Source organism: Diabrotica undecimpunctata, chromosome 1, assembly GCF_040954645.1.
Source record: "Diabrotica undecimpunctata isolate CICGRU chromosome 1, icDiaUnde3, whole genome shotgun sequence".
Lineage (NCBI taxonomy): Eukaryota > Metazoa > Arthropoda > Insecta > Coleoptera > Chrysomelidae > Diabrotica > Diabrotica undecimpunctata.
The window spans coordinates 85114242-85136031 of NC_092803.1; the positions used below are offsets into that span (position 1 = coordinate 85114242).

The window sequence follows — 21790 nt, forward strand, 5'->3', positions numbered from 1 at the left end:
ACACCAGAAAAAAAACAAAATTGAAGAAGAAACCCTAGCAAGAGAACAAAAACAACAGTTGCAAGCAAATAACATGAAAATAAACATTTGGAAGACTACTCCTACTACTAAAAAGAATGAGGAGTTACGACAGAGTGAAACTTCGGAATCCGATGAAGACATCGTTTATGCCAGTTCAGATGAATCGAAAGACGTCACAGAAATTGCCAAATACGAACAGAATGGCTATATTTTAGTGAAGTTTGTTACAAAAAAGCTGTGTAATTATTCTGTGGGATAGATTACTGAAATATTTGCTGTGAATTCAGAGTTTGAAGTAAAATTTTTGAAAAGAATTAAGGGTAAAGGGACAAGTTCAACTTTTCACTTTCCAGAAACGGAGGATATTTCGATAGTCCCCATTGAAGATGTAGTTTTAAAATAACATCCTATAAACAATTCAAATTATAGTACTTGCAGAACGCAATCATTTATTTCATTTTCAAATTTGATGGATAAGTACAATGTAAATTAAAAATTAATTGTGTCTAGTTTGAATGTCTATACCTTAGGCACTTAGGTACTTATTGTGTTTTTTCACGTTTGTATATTTTATTGTGTCCTTTCAATAATAAACTATATTTTTTGGTTTGATTTCAAAGTATTTTAGGTCATTCAAATGCGCCCCTTCTTAGTTTAAGGCTACCTCTATTAGGGGCACATTTGAACATTTTTCTTATGATATGTAAAGTTAATTTTTTGTACGTTCAGATAATTTCTTGGTAAGTTTGATAGACAATATTACATTATTCGATGTGCTAATGTTGTTTGCGATACCTAAAATAAATAATTTTAGGCAAAGTGTCATAATACACTTAAAAAAAAACGTTCAAAAGTGCCGGCTTCTCCCCTACATTTTACTCTTTGAAACCTAAAATGTACGATAAAATGGTACAAAACGTGTGAAAAATATTTGTAAGGTTTATTAGGTAAAATATACCTGCACTATATTCATAAAACAGACGCCCAAGGAAAACAGTGCATCGGTGCATCATACTTATGTCAAAGATTACTAAAAAGGGAAACGAATTGAAAAAATCACAATTTTTTACCTTAAAAACTTCACTGTACAATTAATTCGAATATAACAAAAAAATCGTAATTTAGTTTTGTTTTGTTTATAAATACAGTTGCAAAAATATAACTCTGTATAAACTGTGGCATTATTGGCATTAAGTCTACAAAAGTTAGTGCGTTACACCTAAATATACATAAAAACTATATAAATTTCAACCAATGCGTATCTTTGGTCTATACATACGTAAAATTGAACTATTTGGCATGATAAAAAAATCAAAAAAACGTGATGGAAACTTATAAAAGTATATAATATACATGATAAATATATACAATAAAAACTTGAATGTATATATTGATTTGTGTTTAAAAGCGATAACTTTTCACTTACACTAAAATTTTACAGCGTCAGTATTGCATGAGTGCGTCTAGAAATACACATTCATGAATAGGAGACACAACAATTTACGTTACGTTCGAAGTACGAGTCTATACCACGCTTTTGAACGTCGGTTTTACTCGCGGCTCGTTGGTGCTGATAGACAAGCGAGCAAAACAGTCGTGTTTGAATGATAATTGATGTAACATGTCTTGCTCAAAGAGCAAGATATGTCGAGAGTCGAAGTTTTGTATATCTCGCTATAGCACCTTCTTCTTCTTAGCGTTCTGTCGTACAGTTTTTGATATAGGTCTCTCCTAACTCCTTCCATCGATCTCTATCCTGAGCAACATACTTCCATTGATGAGCTACTCTTTTTATGGCATCTACCCATCTCATCTGTGGTCTTCCTCTTGGTCATCTCCTTTGTAAGGTCTCCAATGTTGTATTGTGGCGTTCCAACGTTGGTTATTTTGTCTAGCAGTGTGGCCTGCGAAGCTCCATTTGAGTTTGGCAATTTTTTTGTCATATCCTTGTTTTTGATCTTACCAAGTCGTTCCTCTTTTTATGTGACAGTTGTATACCTAACATTGCTCTTTCCATTGCACTTTCTGCTGTGGCTAGTTTATTCATATTTGCCCTGGTTAGTGTCCAGGTGTGACATCTATATGTGATGATAGGAAGGTGCACTGGTTTTATTGTACTTTGCTCAAGTATTGAGGTATTTTGCGGTCTTCCAACTAAGTTTTCCAAATACTGCCCATGCCAGTCTTGTTCTTCTAGTGATTTCCGCATGTTGGTTCTCTTTGCCAACTTTCAGAATTTGGCCCAGAAAGAGATATTGATGGACTTGTTCTATCTCACTGTCATTTATGGTTATACGTCTTGGGTCCCCTGTGTTTATCATTGTTTTTGTAATATTCATTTTTAGGCTGACGTATTGGGAGGTGACAGTTCCTCCATCATAATTTGTAATTCCTCGAACGTGATCGCTAATATCACGATGTCGTCAGCGAATCTGAGGTGGTTTAACTTATTGCCATTAACGTTGATACCATATGTTGACCGATTTGTAGTTTTGAAGAGCTAGAGCTAGATTAAAAAGCTTTAGTAATACAGTACGTTAAGTTTTGGATTAGATATTGAACACTACATAAAGAGCTAAAATCGGCAACATTACCTCGTACGAGGTAATTGTAATTCCCGATCTCCTCCGACACCACGACAGAAAATCCTTGAAAATCATTTAGTAGCACGTAACGACGGTGGGATGCACATCTCCGTCATTGGAATTTGATGTTTGATATCATTACGTATGCCTGGTTCATTTCTTACAGTACACAAACTCGATAAAAATACACTGACCTTTATAAAGCAGTGCATTTGTATAGGTTTTTAATAATGTGAACAATTTTTTGTGGTTGAATTAAAAATAAAAGCGCATTTATTTAAAAATATATTCTTATTGAAAAACAAAAAATATATTCTTATTGAAAATAAAAAATAATTCCTAATAAAATAAGAAATAATTCTTTATGCCCTACAGAAATGATTCAAATATTTGACCTTCTACGGCTAAACAGTATCCCAATCTGTCACTTTTCTGGTGACACTTCATGATTGTTACATTTTCTGAAATTTCGAATAATAAATCCCAAAATCTTTAACAACATTATGAATTGACTGTACGCAAGGAATTGGTCTCCTCTCAAAAAAACACAGAAAATAAATCTACACTTTTGTCCAGAATTACCACCATAAAACATGTTGATTACAAAGACATGTTGTTTACAAAAATAAATTAAAGATCTACGCTGTTAACGCTTTAAACAGCCATTGTATAATGACAAATTATTGGCAACGGGTCAACGAAGCAGGTTCGTAGAAAGTCGACGGCGCGAAGTGTTGCCATTTATAGGGTGTATGTCTAATTTAAAGCTTAACGGACTGTATTACGTCGCCTTGTCTAACTTCTCTGTTAATAGGGAACTCGTCTAGTTGAACTATCATAGTTGCATTTTCATATACAGGGTGGTCCTTAAGTAATTGTACAAAAAGAAACTGTAGATTCTACACTTTGAAATATTACGATTTAATCCAAGTTGCTTTAATAAAATGTTGATATTAAGAAAGATACAGGGTGTTAAAGTGGAAATTTAAAATTTTATTTTTCGCTGTAACTTTTATGTTTGTAAACATTTTTGTATAAGAATTTACAGTTGGGTGCTATTACGTATGAGGAATTATAATTTATTGCAAACATTAATGTAGTTTATAGAGGACGCCACATATGCTACATATCTGGCATAAATTTACGCTTAAATTTTTGCTCTTTAAGTTAGCGTTATTTGTGTTAAAAGATATTAAAGATACATTATTTTAACAAAAAAAGGTATACTTGTTATTAACTCTAAAATTCAACAGTTTTCAAGATAATCGCATTTTACAAATCAGCTGCATAATTCTGATTTAACGCAATTACTACAGGTAACGAAGGAAAAAGAGACAATAACATCAATACTTCTGAATTTTGGTATAAAATACCTTTAACCAAAGTTAATAGTTAACGAACTATTAGAGAAAATAAATATATCAGTAGAATAGATAATCATAGAATTTAACAAAATAATGGGATAATAGGATTTTATATCAAACATTTTACGTTTTATATTAAATTGAAGTCATAATCAAAACATTTTATTTACAAACCATATTAAGAAATAGTTAACTAAATAACATTAAACTTTTTGTCAAAGTAAGTGTTCGATATGTCCACCATTTTTTTCAATACAGTTATCAATACCTCCATAAAAGGTCGTCTCATATTAAATAGCATAGTTGGTTCAAAAGAAACTGCTGAATATTTATTTCTGTCCAAAGTTGGTTGCGAATGTTATGAGGTTCTTATAGACATACTGTTTCATTGTGTTTTATACACCAAAATCGAAAGGATTAAATTCTGGGCTACGTGGTGGCCAAGGAAAATCATTACTACAACGAATCCAATGTTCAGGAAAGTTGGTATTCAAAAGTATGTTCTCACTACCCTCGTATAATGTGGTGGTGTACCATCTTGCATAAACTACATATTTTACCTTAAGTTAAGTGGCAATTCTTCCAAATCATTTTTGGCAAATGATTCCACACTGTTTATTTTTTAAATTTATGTTGAAAGTGGATTTCTCTCTTAACATAAGTATATTCAGTATTCCTAAAATGATTGTTCCTTAAATTAAAAAAACCATGGCGTGTAAATGTACCTTCGTCCGTACATAATATTCTATCGATTAAAGAGTGGTTAAGATTTTGCCTGTTTTGGATATCATTTGCAAATCTGCATCTTAAAGGTAATTCTGCTGGTAATAGATTTTCCATAGGTATAAAATGGTAAGGGTCAAAATGCTCATGGTATAGGATTTTTAAAACTAAAGTTCTGCTGATTCTTAACGCTGGAGATCTTGATCAGACGTAATAATTTTCGGTCGGCATAAGTTGTCACGTTTAGGACAAAATGAACCACTATCGCCTAAATTCCGAAAAAGATGTTTAAAGGTTTGGAAATTAGGTTGCAGCCTGTTTGGGTAAGTTTTTAAATATTCCCTTTGCGCTGCACGCAAGTTAAAGTGTTGCTGACAATAAACAATAATCATATCTCTCATATCCATATTAAAAAAAATATTATGCCTCGGCATTTTCTCTGCTTTTCTTTAATAAACCAAAATAAACTAGATATTACAAAAATCACTGATAAATCAAAAAACTTATTTTTAGTTATCGAAAGCATTCGTGACATCTGCCTACTATGTTAAAATGTCCCGTAATGCATTGGGGTTCTCTAATGATGACATTAAAACTGGTTTAAAAAAGGGTGGTGGGTACAGTAGCTGTACTGTAGACTGGCGCGAAACTTCATACATACTGTTTTCTATATTTTTAAAATTTAAATATTAATTTTTAAATTTAATAAAGTAATTTTATTATTTATTTATTATTTATATTTAAAACAAAGCATACTATATTATAATATTTCAATAAATTATTATGTTTGCTAGTAGCGCCTTCTGCTTCCGTATCAACAAAGCATACACTGTTTACTTCCGACAGACCCGTTAAAGTCAGACTAAATATTAAATTATCACTAACATATAAATTTGATATTTGATCATTTCTTTGATAGTAAATTAAATTATTGGTTGAGTTTACCGAAAGTTCAAGCTGATTATAGGCGCAAATGTCAAACATGGAACAAAAAATTTCGGTATAGCAGTGTTAGCATGTTTTTATAATGTAGATGCTGCATGCTTCAAATATAAAAAGATAAAGCTTTAGAAAAGTACATTTTGTTTATATTATGTGATGAATTCTTCAATTTTTGATTTATATAAAACAACAATGAGTGAATATTTGTTTCTTTGTAGATTAATTGCAGTTAATTATTAGAAATTTTTTTAGCAATTATTCTTCGATAGATTAGGGGATATATTTGGCAATCGTCAAATCAGCAGTTTAATATAAATTGTGATTATCTCGAAAACTATTTAGTTTTGAAGTTATTAACAAGTATACCTTTTTTGTGTTAAAATAATATCTTTAATGTGTTAAAATAATGTCTTTAATATGTTTTAACAAAAATAGCGCTAACTTGCCACAGCTAACAGATTTATGCCACATGTAGCATATGTGGCGCCCTCTATCAGCTACATCAAAATTTGCATCAAATTATAATTTCTCATACTCAAGAGCACCCAGTTGTAAATCTTTATATGTCGATGTTTACAAACATAAAAGTTATAACGAAAAATAAAATTTTAAATTTCCTTTTTAACGCGCTGTATCCTTATTATCAACATTTTACTAAATCAAGTTGGCTTATATCGTAATATTTTAAAGTGTACAATCTAGTGTTTCTTTTTGTACAATTACTTAAGGACCTCCCTGTATATTATGTATTAATGCCTATAACTCGAATCTATTCTACAATTATTAATAGCTTGTTCTATAGCTCGCATCTCGATACTATCAAATCCATTTTCATAGTCTACGAAGGCAAAAAATACGGGTAGTTGTTATGCATTTGCCTTTTTTATCAATGTTCTCATTGTCAGCAGGTAGTCTGATGTACAATATCCTTTGCGGAAGGCAGCCTGTTTAACCGGTTGGTAATTATCCATTATGTAAGTCAACCAATTGCTAATAACTCTCATAAACAGTTTGTATACTTGACTGAGCAACGATATATGTCTATAATTCTTTAGGTCACATTTGTCCCCTTTTTTGTCTAAGAGTATTACTAGACTCTCGTTCCAGTCTTTAGGGATTTTGCTATTATGGAGCATTAACTAAATAACTCTGATAGTATTGTTACTGACTTGCTTGTTTTCAACAGCTCGATAATTATACCGTCGTGTCATGGAGCTTTATTATTTTTTACCTATTTTAAAGCTCTTTCTATTTCGAATCCCTCTATATTTGGTAGTACCTCTGATCCCACGTTGTTTTTATTTTTCTTTTGACGTTCTCTTTCGTTGATTCATTAGGCTGGCCTTTTGAGCTATACAAGGTTTTGTAGAAGTATTCGCTACAGCATACCGAGAAATAATTACAAAAAGGTAAAAACGCCCTAGAGTTTGGGTTAATACTCCACCGCTGTCGCCGAAACATGACGACATTGGCAGGCTTTGCCGACGAGAACCGCGGTTTTACATGCCTGTAGATCAATGCCGTTACGAATGCAGTTCAATATGTATATTGTATTTTCGTTGGTTTATTTTCGTATAATTTTCATATTATACTAGATCATAAACTGGTTTCAAATAAAAAAAATCATAAAGAATAAAATATTGAAGAAAATGAAAACAAAAATTAGCATATACTTCTGCAACAGACTAACTAATTTTTATTAAATATTAAAAATATCTCTTGTTTCTTCCCAAAGCAAGTTTTCAAAACCATTTTAGCCTGTCTTCCTTATAAGTATACAATCAAAAACAAAAATATCATAAACTAAAATTACCTTATCTACAATTTTATAGTATGATCTTCATTGAAGTATTTAAAAATTAAGCTAATATACATATACCTACAGAGTGTATAGAATATAATAAAACCATTGTATAACATTTCTTAGAGGTTTAGTGTTAGGTTTGGGTATAAAACAAAGTAATATGTCAAGTAGAGTAGAAACTTTTTCATTATAGATTTGCTCTTTTTATTAAAATCATATTTTATATATTCGTTTGTTATCCGTGAAATACAAAACATTCCTTTGTCTTATAATGCCAAAATTTGTGGATATTCTAGTGAATATGGATCAGAAAAACTAAATTCGTTGTAAAAATATAAAAATTGTATATACGTTTGAATAAATATTGTGTACAGGGTGTTTAAAGTAGAGCCCATATTAGACTTATCTCTGAAAATAATTGTATTTTAAGTTTGAAAATTTGCACATTTTTCAGCGTAATGTATATAACCTACACGTCCAAATTATTGAAACTACAGAAGGTCGTCATCATAGTACGAGATCCCACTGAAAGATCACTACGTCCATAATGTAGTTAATCAAACTCACATTTTTACATATATTTAAGAAGAGAATACATTGATAACAGGATGCCAGTCAAAAATTGGCCGCAAACAGTTTTAATTCACGAAAAAGAGTTTAAAAAAGACGATGTTCACGAAAGACTGATTTCGAACGTTCAATTAGTTTTAATTCAATTAATGATAATTAATTTTTGAACAAAAATTTCGTTAAATAAAATACGCTGAGAAAAGGTGGTCGCAAAATCCCAGCTGTTAAAAACGCGAGGTATCAAAGATGTAGTAAAAGACAGGTAAAGCGCAACGGCACTGGTTTGACATGGCTAGTATCAGTTGTGTGTTAATAATATACATACTATAAACATAAAATAAAAAATAGGTACACTATCTCATTTTTAGACCAGGGTGGACCTGTTTTGAGGTGAATGTGAGAGGTGGCATTCTGATTTTTACAGAAAAAGTTGTGTGATAAGTTCAAAAATAATAATTGACTTATTCTCCCCCTCAAATAAATAGGAAATATTAATAAAAAAATTTAAATATTTAAAAACTACTAAAAACATCGTTTTTTTTTCTACTTTCCTTGCTTATAACTAAAAAGATTCATTTTGGAGCAAAGTTGAAATAAAATAAAATAGCGATAATTGAATTTTCTATAAGATACGACTAGTTAAAAATGTTTTAATTTATTACCCTTGCTGCAAAATAGCAATAAATACCAAAAAGGGGGAAAACAAGCATTTTTAATCGATGTTTTTCACCCACTTAGATTGCACATTGCACTTAGAACCTTTCTAACTAACCTAAAAAATTTCTGTAAGTTTCAAAATCGTTTGAGAACGATTTCCGGAGTGGAAGTAGAAACGTCAAACGCTAGCTTCACTTAAAGGTGACTCATCTACAAATTTAACTAAGAGCTAACGGCAACAATGTTAAACATCAGGAATAAAATCTTACCGGGGTCGTTTTTATTGCGTATGCTTCGTCAACGTGAAATATAAGATAATTCCATAAAATTTGCCCCCGTAACAATATAAATTGTGCATACCGGTGCGTTTTTCGAGCGTATAGTTGGACAAGTTCAGTTGAATACTTTAAAACATCGGTAAACTTATCAACATTTCGCTGGGCTATATATTTACGTCCTTGGAAAAGATAGTGACTTTGTTTTATATTTATTAAATAGACTTTATTCTATTTATTAATTTAAAAATATTTTTTGAGGTAAATAAACAACAAATAATTAGCAGAATATTATGATTGATGTTTATTCTTTTTATAGTATTAAGATGGATGCCGTAGCGGGTCCAAGTAATGTACAAAGAAAGCGGAAGTTTATGTCGGTAGAAGAAAAGCAGATTGTCTGTAAAGTGTATGAACATTTAAAAAATACACTTCGTACAGTGGAAGCTGTAGCTCAGTGTTCATTTTTAACGGGAGTATCCGTCTCGACAGTAGAACGCATTGTAAGTGAAAAAAAGGTGACTGGGATTGTGCAAGCTCTAAAAGTACATTATTGTGGTAGAAAAAAAAATTGAATTGGACGAGTACCAGCAAAATAAAGCGCCAACCCTCGAATCCATTAGGACAAAGGTAATGGAGAATGGTCTCGTTAAAAAAATGAGCAAAGAGACGTTAAGGATAATAATAAAAGAAGATTTAAAATTTATATATGCCAAACGATCCCGTAAATCTGTCTTAATAGAAAGAAAAGATATAGTCTCATAGCGACGAAGATGTCTTCGCTCTAGAGAGGTTAGTTCTGCCCACAAAAAGATTTATTATCTGGACGAAATGTGGGTAAATGCTGGTCACACAGTATCTAAGATCTAGCAAGATACTACTATAACGAGTTATCGTCAAGTAAATTACTATTTAAATGGGAATAAGCCACAATTAAAGGTTAAAATACGTTTATTGACGTTTCAATTTCCACTTCGGAAATGGTTCTCAAAATACAAACATTAGTAAATTTATTAATGTTTGTATTTTGAGAACGATTTCCGAAGTGGAAATTGAAACGTCAATAAACGTATTTTAACCTTTAATTGTGGCTTATTCCCATTTAAATAGTAATTAATTTAAAATGCCACAAGAAAATAGCTTCAGAACAATATCGTCAAGTATTTGTGGATGGTTTGTCAACAGGGTTACGAGGACCAACGGGTAAAGGGCAACGACTGATTGACACCCATATAGGTAATGAGAGTGGCATTTTAGACGATAGGTTACTATTTTTTTTTTATCTAAAAACACGGGTGATTATCACGAAGACATGGACGCCCAACGCTTTGAAAAATGGTTTGAATCCCTTCTTTCACGAGTCGAGCCAAATTCGGTAATAGTGATGGATAACGCTTCTTATCACAGCCGATTAACAGAACATTTGCCAAATATGGCCACCAGAAAAGGAGATATGCAGACTTGGTTAGGACAAAAAGGAATTACATTTTCCGAGGACATGGTTAAGGCTGAGGTTTAAGTGTAATTATACAGATATCGCCAGCATGTGGTAGATACAATGGCTCGTGCTAAATGCATCGCCATTTTGAGACTTCCTCATTACCATTGCGAGTTAAATCCGATATAATTAATCTGGGCTCAAATAAAGGGTTACATACCTCGTGAAAACGTGACATAAAATTTCTGATGTCCAACGTTTGTTAGAACTAGTAATGGAACGGATACGGAAAGAAGATTGGGCGAATGCCGTAGCTCATCTGATCAAGAAAGAAGAGAAAATGTCAAAATTGGACGGGATGGTAGACAGTGTTTCCGACAAAATAATAATAAACTTAAGTGTGACTGGAGATTCCTCATCGGACGAGTTGCTGGATTCCGAAACTTCATAAGCATAACGTAGGTAATTATTTCTTTGCTTTGTAGTTAACCTTCTATCTAAATGGAATATATTAATTATTTGCAAAGTTTTCGGTTTTTTAAGTATTGTATTAGGCACCCTATAATAACAACATTTTACTTTATTTTGTATAGTATTTTTAGTTGTTAGACAACTATAAGATAAAGTTAAAGCCACGTACAAAGACCGCTTTGCCATTTAATTCTGATAACTTTAGTACTAGTCGACCAAGTAAGCGAAGATATATTTTCCAACATCTTTATGTATAACATTTTACTGCTCTGTTGTGTTAGTCGGCTCTGTTTAATACGTTTTCGATTATTTTATTGAAATAGGACTGACGGAATATAATATATCGTATTCATAGTGAATTTATTATTTATTTATTTTCATTTTAATGATTTTTGTTTAATTTTTGTGAAGCATAAACTAAACTAAAACCAACTAAACAAAGTTATGCATTTGCAAGAACACATTGTTATTAGAAAAATAACGTTTTATCCACATATATAATTGAAAAATTATTCATGTTATCTAAACTATTGTTATGGGCAAATAAATATGTGCTACAGCCACGATATCTGTGAATATCGTATTACCATCAAATTCATACTTACATTTTTACATTTTTGTTGATGATTAAAAATTAAATGATCTGGTATTATTTAATATCTTAGTGAGAATTCTCAAAAATGTTATTTTAAGTTTTTGCAAAGCTTTACAAAAAACGTTTTTGCAATCTCAGTGTTTAATTTATCGTTATATGATATGGGCCGATGACTCTTATCGTGTTTTTGCTTTGCCTACTATCTTTTTCCATTCTCTCTGGTCCTGAATCTTTCCTCTCCAAATTGCAATTTTTATCTTTGATATATTTCCTAGTAGTTGGTCTCTCCATCTTATTTTGGGCTTTTTGGATAATAATAGCTCACCTAGTAGGAGCTTAGAACACTTAGTGGAACTATGATGGGACGTCGGCCAGTATAAAATCCAAGGAAGCGGTGGATAACTGGAGGAGAATAGTCAAGGAAAGATATGCTTGGAGCCGGATGCTGGGAGAGGACAGGACCTGACGTGGGCTGTAGAACCATAGGAGAGAGATTATATTATATAGAGATTTATAGTATAGTACAGTAAACTGAATGATTTCTATATTAAAAATGTCATTAATAAAATAAATTTTATTGTGCGTAATAAATTATATATAAATATTATATTCATTTAATTTGCTTTTAACGGAACAAAATCAAATATTCTTACAGACCATAAAATATACGAAATTAAATAAATTACTTGATTTAAATTTTAAAAATTGTTTGATGCCTATTGATCATCGCCTAATTACTAAGCTGTCTTCTTATATGGCTTTTACTTTACCTGTCAAAACACACATGATAATTTAATAATTATATCGGTCTTAGATTGAATTTGTACGTAATTACGTATGTATTGAAATAAATAATTAAAATCTTATTTTGGTACGCCTCTGCAAAGTTGATAAGGGAAATATCCTTTCGTCGCTTTAAATCCGATGTTGCCAATTAATCACCTTCAATTAAAAATTGTTTTAGTATAGTTAAAAATGTGATTTTCATTACAACCAATAATTGTGGCTTAATCGCATATAAAAATAATATTCAAATTAGCCCTGCCACAAAAAGTGTTTCATAACCTTGCTAAATAATAGAAATAGAAATAGAAATATGCTTTATGGTCACTGAAAATTTTACAATTTTATGGACAAAGCTTACATAAGTTAAAAAAAGTAATAATAACAATAACAATTAAAATTTACTAAAATTACATAAATCGTCAATAAAATATAAAAATATAACATAAAATATAAAAATATAACTTAATAAGACTTGGAGTCGACATTAATTCAAAAGTAGTAACTTTAGGTATAAGAAACTCTAATCATATTTAAAACAGAATGAATTTCTTATTTTAATAAAATTATAAAATGTAGGATGTTTCATTTAAAATTAACTATCTGTGGTTTGAACTTTTAAAAAAATTTCACATCCCGTATTTAAATTGAACAAAAAATATTCTCTGTAAAGATTTTCAAGAGATTAGGTTTATAAATATATGAGAAGTGTTCATAATCCTGTCTCTATGGATGCAACATTTTTTTGTAGATGTATTGTTTCTTGCCAGTCCCAAGGCGGGATAAAGGAGGGAGGTTGGGCGACAGGCTAGTGGCTTATACCACGAAAAAACCATTACTACGGAACGCGTAAATAAGCCTCGGAATGGACAGATATTCTTCTTCTTCTTGTAGTGCCTATCCGTTTGGGATGTTTTCGACCATCATGGCAATCTGTATTTTGAAAACTTCTGCTTTGAAAAGATTTGTGTTGAACCACGTACGTAGATTTTCAGCAGAAAATTCTTCGCCTTCCTGGTCTTCATTTTCCTTCTACTTTTCCTTGGAGAATTAATAGCGGCAACCCATATCTTTCGTTGTTCCTCATCATATGACCGAGATATTCGTTTTGGCTGTTATTATTGTGGTTAACAACTCTTTTCCTTTTTGCATTCTTAATAAAACGTCCTGTATTATAGTAACGTGGTCGGTATAGGATATCTTCAGGATTCGACGATAAAGCCGCAGTTCGAAAGCCTCAATTTTCTTGTAAGTAGTGTCTGTGAGAGTCCACTACTCAACTCCACAGTTAAGTAGTGGACTCCCGACTCAACAGTATAGGAAATCATTGACACTGATTCTTTCAATTTGCTGTTCCTTCTTAGAGGTCATTACATTTTGTTTTCTTAATGTTTAGTGAAAGTCCATATCTCTGACTCACTTCTGTAATTCTATCATTAACTCCTAAAGGGCTTCATAACTGTCAGCGAATACCACCGTGTCATCCGCGTATCTTATGTTATTGATACATTCTCCGTTAATTCGAATTCCGGCTTCTCCCGTACCCACTGCGTTCCGAAAACCAAACTGTTTACAGATTTTAACGCAACGATATTGGCAACGGAACATGGATTTCTCTTTGGGCACTTGGAACGTTAGAACTTTGAATAGACCGCGAGCGTTGAGCGCCCTGCTCAATAAATTGAAAAGATACAGGATTGGTTCGTCAGCAATTCAGAGAACAGGGTGAGTAGGGAAGGGTATCCTGGACACAAAAACATACATCATCTTGTAAAGTGGTTTAGATACAGGAAATAAAGAATTTGTGGTGGTATTTAAGATAATAATAAACTAAAACACCTCATAACAGATTTTTAAGTAGTTAATGAACGAATTTGTAAGATACGAATAAAGACTCACTTCTTCAACAGTTCGTTCAAACTAACGAACAAGATGAGGACACCAAAGTAGATTTTTACCAATTACTAGAACAAACATATGACCTACTACCAAAAAACGACATCAAAATAGTCAGAGGTGACACAAACGCAAAGTTAGAAATTGAAAAAGCCAACAACGAGACACAAATGAAAACGGCCAATATCTTATTGACTTTTCAGCTATTAAAAACATTGTCATCAGTTCTACCCAATTTCCCCACAAAAGTATACACAAAGGCACCTGGATATCCCCTGGAGGAGATGTCATAATCCAAATAGACCACGTTTTGATAGAAAAGAGATCCGCAAGAAGTGCATGCTGCGGCTGAGACCGCAGTTCAGGTACACTTTAAATGTATGATCAACCAACAGGTGAAGGCGAATCAACCAAGAAAAGAAATTATAGGAAGCCGGAAAAACTGAAAAGGCTCGAAACTCAAAACAAATATGAAGAAGAAATAAAGCGTAAGCTCAGTGGAACCTAATAAGTAGAACCATATTACCTGCAACAAAATCAATGCTAAGAACTAAAGAAAAAAAAAAGATGATAATGGTTTGATGATGAGTGTAAGGCGGCAATTGAATAACGAAATAAAGCACATATTTAACTAGACGAACTAGAGAAAAAAAAAATGATATTACTTTTAGAAAGAGAAAACCAACAATTATTGGACATGAAACTTTAAAGCAGACAAAAGACGAAATGTATAATGTATCAAACAAATGAAACCAGGATATAAACCAAAAACTAATTTGTGTAGGAATAAAAACGGCGAAATAACCTGCAACAATAAAGAAATTGAAGAAACTTGGAAAATATATTTTGCAAAACTGCTTACCAAAAACTCTCACAATGATGATGTAGTATACACAGAACATGAACTATTGGAAGAAGCAGAAAACAAAGAGAATAAGACAACAAAACAGCCAACGATAGAAGTTGAAAGGGCAATTAAACTGCAGAAAAATAACAAGCATGTGATGGAATTGCCGCAGAATTGTTTAAGTTGGGAGGAAAGGAAATAACGAAAAGCATATACGAGCTCATACACAGAATATGGAGACAAGAAAATATGCCAAAAGAGTGGAATAAGAGTATTATATGCCAATCAAAAAAAAAGGGCGACAAACTCCTCTGTCAAAACTATAGAGGAATTTCCTTGCTCTATTGTGTATAAAATATTTACCAGTATACTTAACCATACCACGATACCATATACCAATAGCACTACAGCAGCTCGTAAAATACTATTTTGGGCTCAATCTTTTTAAATCCTCAATTATATCGAGATATACAAAAGTAAAACTCTACAAAACAATAATACGCCCAGTCCTAACATATGGTTCAGAGCTGGAATCTAACAATAACTAATGAAATCTTGTTAGGATGTTTCGAAAAAAAAAGTACTAAGCCGAATCTATGGAGCGGTGGATGACAATGGAGTGTGGAGAAGACGATATAACTTCGAACTTTATAGAATATATCAGATATCATAAAATATATTAATATAGGATGTTTGAGGTGGATAGAGCATGTAATGCGGATGAATAAAATGACTCAGCTGGAAAAACGCTCCTTGATAGACCCATTGGTCAGAGAAGAAAAGGAAGATCCAGAACAAGGTTCCTTGATAACATCGATGAAGACATGAGAAATATGAGAATACGTGCTTGGTGGAGGAAGGCGATGGATAAGTACGACTGGAGAGAAATTCTTGAGAAGGCTAGGACCCACGCAGAGTTTTAAAGCCAGAATGATGATACGTAACCGAAGACTACAAACCCTCTCAGATAAGATCATCGGAGAATATCAGGCGGGATTTACACAAGGAAGATCAGCCATCGACCAACTATGCACGGTTAAGCAAAACCTGTGAATAATAAATAGAGCAAATTTATACAAAATATTAAGTTAACGAAATGTTCAGTATACAAGACAATTGTGAAGAAATAAAACAAATATTTTTAAAAAATGTTGTGAGAGGTATCATTCCTATATATAGGGTGCAAATCACTTATGGAATAAAATTATGTCTGTCCTTGTTTTCAAAAATTATAAAAAATACTGAAACTCGTCGACTTTTATACAAAAATATGCGTTTTTTAAACATAAATTTAAATGTTCAGGCTGACTCACGCAAGTCTAGCATGGTTCATAAGCTGTATTTTTAATGCAACACCTTGTATATTTTTATATTTTTAAAAGCTCCTTAACAACCTACTCTCAACGAACTATATCATGTTGGGTCTATTAAATTATATTAAATTATACAATGTGGAAACCACTTATGGAATAAAATTGTGTTTGTACTTATTTTAGAAAATTATGAAAAACATTGAGACATGTCATCTTTTAAATTCAAATATTAGCTTTTTAAATATAAATTTAATTGTACAGAGTGATTCACACAAGTCTACCATAGTTCATCAGCTTTATTATGAATGGAAGACCTGTAGATTTTTATGTTTTTAAAATCTCCTAATTAATAAAACAAACTATATTATGTAGGGTCCGTTATGACTAAAACAAAGTGAAATTTTGATATTATGTATAATTTTCTTCAAGAAATTAAATACAACACCCAATATATTGATATTTAATTTAAAGTGTGATCAATTATTTATTGAAAGATTTTACGTAATTTCAAAATTCCTTGTATTATTCATATGAACCTATATAATATACTTTTTGAGATGAGGTTGTTAAGTAGCTTCTTAAAACATAAAAATATACAGGGTGTTTCATCAAAAATAAATATTATGGATTATGCTAGACTTGCGTGAATCAGCGTACATTTAAATTTATGTTTAAAAAGCGCACATTTATATATGAGAGTCGACGGGTCTCAACCTTTTGATTTTTGCCGATAGGACACACTGATGAAAAGATATCGAATTTTTACCATCGAGTTAATACAAATTTTGTTTAAAATTGATTTCCCGCGCGTAACTGACATTCGAATTGCCCGTCGCTTTAGCGGTTGTTTCTGAGAGAACGGTTCATTCTACACAAAAGTGGACTTAAAGCCAGAGAACAAAATATGAATGTAAGTGAAGTAGTTACATTATGTAGGTATTTAAGTAGTACAAAGTAATTAAAACAGACGATGAAACAAGATATACTAGTACTTTGAAGGTTGAGACAAGAGGAAGGAAACAAATAAAATTGGATGATACAACCAAACAGGCAGTATACAACGTCGTGCAGTACATGAATTTTATTTCAAAAAGGAATTACCAACTATTAAAAAAATTGCTTCTTCTCTTCAATCTAATGAAAATATTCCAAAAATATCAAGACGTGTTTTGTTACGTACTTTACGTGAAATGAAGTTTAAAGGTATTTCAAGAGAAAGAGAAATAGTACCCCTATTGAAAAATAAGAACTTATTTTATGGCGCAGAAAGTATCTGAAACAAATAGCAGAATTTCGAAGAGATGAAAAAAAAAACATATCATACAGATGAAATATGGTTAAATGTAGGCCATACGGTGACAACAATTTGGCAGGATTTAAATGTGAAAAACAAACGACAAGCTTTCCTAACTGGTTTGTCGACAGGTTTAGAAGCCCCATCTGGAAAGGGAAAACGCCTTATTATTAGCCATATTGGTAGCGACTCAGGATTTGTCAAAGGAGGTTTAAATGCATTTGTTTCCAAAAAGACTGGAGATTACTATGAAGAAATGGATGCAATGATTATGAAAAATGGTTTTCAGATATTCTGTTCAAAATCAAACCAGGATCTGTTATTGTTATGGGAAACGCTCCATATCACTGCCGACGTGTAGAACAGTTACTAACCACCATAACATTGTGAGCTAAAACACAGAACTTATATGGGCTCAAATAATAATGATTAGTCGATTGACTGTCGGACGGTAAGCACGTGCGTGTGACTGAGTTCGGTAGTGAAGAGAATAAACCAGTATAGAAGCGGTAAGCCGTTCAGTTAATTAAATATAATTTATTAGTATTTATACTCATTGTTAATATAAAATAAAGAAACAATAACAACAGACGTTCAGAGCAGGTTTGTCTTCGAAGAGTAGATCTGGACAGATCTGCTATCGCAATGTTTGTTTTTGTTTTTATCGCTTGTGCCATTAATAAAAATAAAATAGGCCAGGCCTTAAACAAAAATTATTAGACTATTTAAATTTATTTATTTATATTAGTTATTCAATGCGATGTTCGCAGAGAATACACAACGTTCACAAAATGAGCAGTCGCTTTATAATGCATGGTGTCAGTCAGAAGAAAATGTTAAGAGACTTAATATGGATAACCAACGGTTGAGTCAAATAATCGCCGATATGGAAAAGAGATTAGCGCAGCTGGAAAAAGCCGAACAACATACAGGGTTAACCGCAAGTGCTGATGAATCACAAAAGAAATTAAAAACAGATAAACTTGAATACTGCACCGATGAAGAAGATTTAGCGTATGAAACGGGCTGGATAAGAACCGAAAACAGGAAAACTAACAAAAAACGTAAAATGGATACCTCATTATCTCCTCCCTCTCAGCAAAAATCAAGTGCAGAAACACAAATTGAAAAACCAATAAAAAAACCAAAACCACCACCTCCGGTTGTAGTAGAAGGTTTTCAAAGTGCTGTTGACCTAAGCAAGCTTCTGACTGAGGCTGGTATTACATTCACTATGAAAATCATAAACAGTGAAGTTATAAAAATTAATACAGCCAATAGCGATCATTATAGAGCTTTAATAGACAAATTAAATACGAGTAACCTTTCGTACCACACTTATGAAAATAAGCAAGAGAGACCAATTAGAGTTGTTGTTAAGAAATTACATCACACATGGCCACCAGAGGAAATAGTAAAAGACCTACAAAACCGACAATATAAAGCCATTAAAGCTGATAAGAAATTCAAATGGAAAACTAAAAAACCACTAGATATGTTCATCCTAACATTTAGACAGGATGAAGATATAAATAGAATTTACGGCATAACAGACATACTTAGTACGAGAGTTGAAATCGAGCCATTAAGGAGTTCCAGATTAGTCCCACAATGTAAAAGATGCCAGGCTTACGGACACACGTGGAAATACTGTAAAAAGGAGCCAAGATGTGTAAAATGTATTGGTAAACACCTTACTAAAGATTGCCAAAAACCACCAGAAGATAAACCAAAATGTGTTCATTGTGGAGAAAACCATCCTGCAAACTACCGCGGATGTTATGTAGCGAAAAAATTACAAATAATAAGAAACGAGAGAACAAACAAAGGCAATGTTATAAAAGCGCCCCATAGAGTTATTGAAAGCAAAAAACTAAAAACGGCAGAGGTCACTGAAAATAGAAGTTACAGCGATGTAACAAAAAATGCAAGGAGACATGCATCATCGCAAGAAGAAAAAGAAACTGACATTACATTAAAAATGATATTGGAAAAGCTCACCAAGATTGATGACAAAATAACTCAAATCGATATCAGAGTTACCCGACTAGAGCATAGCGCTAAAGGAGCTATTCCGAAAATCAGAAATGGCTAAAGACCTCCGAATAATGGCGTGGAACGCAAATGGACTGTTACAACATCAGATCGAGTTGCAAGCAGTACTAGATATTGAGAAAATTGATCTGTGTCTCGTTTCTGAAACACACTTCACTAAACAGTCATATGTAAAATTTAGGGGGTATAGAGGATATTCTACTGTACACCCAGATAATGCAGCTAAAGGAGGAAGCGCTATTATAATTAAAGATAACATCTTGCATCATGAGGAATTAAAATATGCAACTGAGCACATACAAGCTACAACAGTCTGTGTGAAGATGAAAACACATACCTTAAATATAAGTTCAATATATTGTCCTCCTAGACACTCCATTAAAAGAGAGCAATATAAAGAGTTTATGAACACTTTAGGAAAAAGATACATCATCGGTGGCGACTTTAATGCAAAAAATACCCACTGGGGCTCTAGGCTAACTACAACTAAAGGAAAAGAATTATTGTCAGCTATTAAGGAACAAAAGGGTGAAGTAATCTCTACTGGTAGACCAACATACTGGCCTACCGATAGGAACAAAATTCCAGACCTGATAGATTTCTTTATTTACAAGAATATCTCAGCTAACTATCTGGATATCAATGACGGCTGGGACATGAACTCTGATCACTCACCGATAATTTTAACTATGAGTGATACAGTGATTAAAAAAGAGTTTAATCCAATATTGACTAATAAAAAAACTGACTGGGAGAGCTTCAAAATAAACCTAGAACACAAAATTAATCTTGCTGTGCCATTGAGAAACACGAGGCAACTTGATGACGAATTAGAAGTCTTTATAAAAAATATCCAACAGGCAGCTTGGGAAAATACTCCCACAATAACTTCTAGAACAAAAGGGAACAACTATCCAAAAGAAATCCGAGAACTCATAGTAGAAAAAAGGAAGTTAAGGAAAAAATGGCAGCAATATAGAGCTCCACGAGACAAAACTAGTCTAAATAATGCTACACAAAAACTAAAAAGGGAGATAAATAATATAAAAAATTCAACAATTAATTCTTTTTTAAGTAATTTAACAGCTGACCAAAACACAGATTATTCTTTATGGAAGGCAACAAAAAGAATGAAGAGACCAATTATTCATTCTCCTCCTATCAAGTTGGAAAACGGCAACTGGGCTAGAAGTAACGAACAGAAAGCAGAACGATTTGCAGATCATTTAGAAAGTACGTTCAAACCCAACCACAATGATGGCGAAATACTGAGATGGGAAGAACCATTCCAAACTGAAGAAAGAATAACGTTAACATCACTTAGAGAAGTATCAACAGAGATAAAAGAGAATATAAATCCTAAGGAAGCTCCAGGATATGATCTCATAACAGGCGAATTATTAAAAAATTTACCAAGAAAAGCCATAGTTAAGCTGACACACCTAATAAATGCTGCTTTTAGATTGAGATATGTTCCCAGACTCTGGAAAGTAGCCGAAGTAATTATGATCGCCAAACCAGGTAAATCTCCTAATGAAGTGACATCCTATCGACCAATATCACTCCTTCCGGTGATGTCAAAACTATTTGAAAAACTTCTATTGAAAAGATTAAAACCAATAATAGAAAGAAAAAATCTTATACCAAATCATCAATTTGGTTTCAGAAATCAACATTCCACTATAGATCAAGTTCACAGAATAACGAATATAATAGAAAAAACATTAGAAGAAAATAAAGTCTGCTCTACAATCTTCTTGGATGTAGCACAGGCGTTTGATAAAGTCTGGCATGACGGTTTAAACTATAAACTAAGAACGTTCATGCCTAAACAGTATTCAGAAATCTTGAAATCATACATTGCGAATAGATATTTCAGAGTAAAAGAAGAAGAAGTTTACACCGACTTAAGGGAGATCAAAGCTGGCGTGCCACAAGAGAGTGTCTTAGGTCCGGTCCTGTACCTATTGTATACGTGTGACATTCCAGAGCTAGAACAAAATACTATTGCCACCTTCGCGGATGATACAGCCATACTGGCGATAGGAGACACTAGTAAAGAAGCGACTGATAAGCTGCAACTATCAGTAAATAAAATACATAACTGGACCAGAAAATGGCGAATAAAATTAAATGAGACTAAATCTGCACACGTTA

At 32.5% G+C, this 21790-nt stretch overlaps 1 protein-coding gene across 7 annotated transcripts in view; it reads right to left on the reverse strand.

Moving 5' to 3' along the window:
- Nucleotides 1-21790, reverse strand: part of LOC140451024 (mitochondrial uncoupling protein 4-like) — a 360669-nt gene that overhangs the window by 116846 nt on the left and 222033 nt on the right. The window lies entirely within an intron of this gene.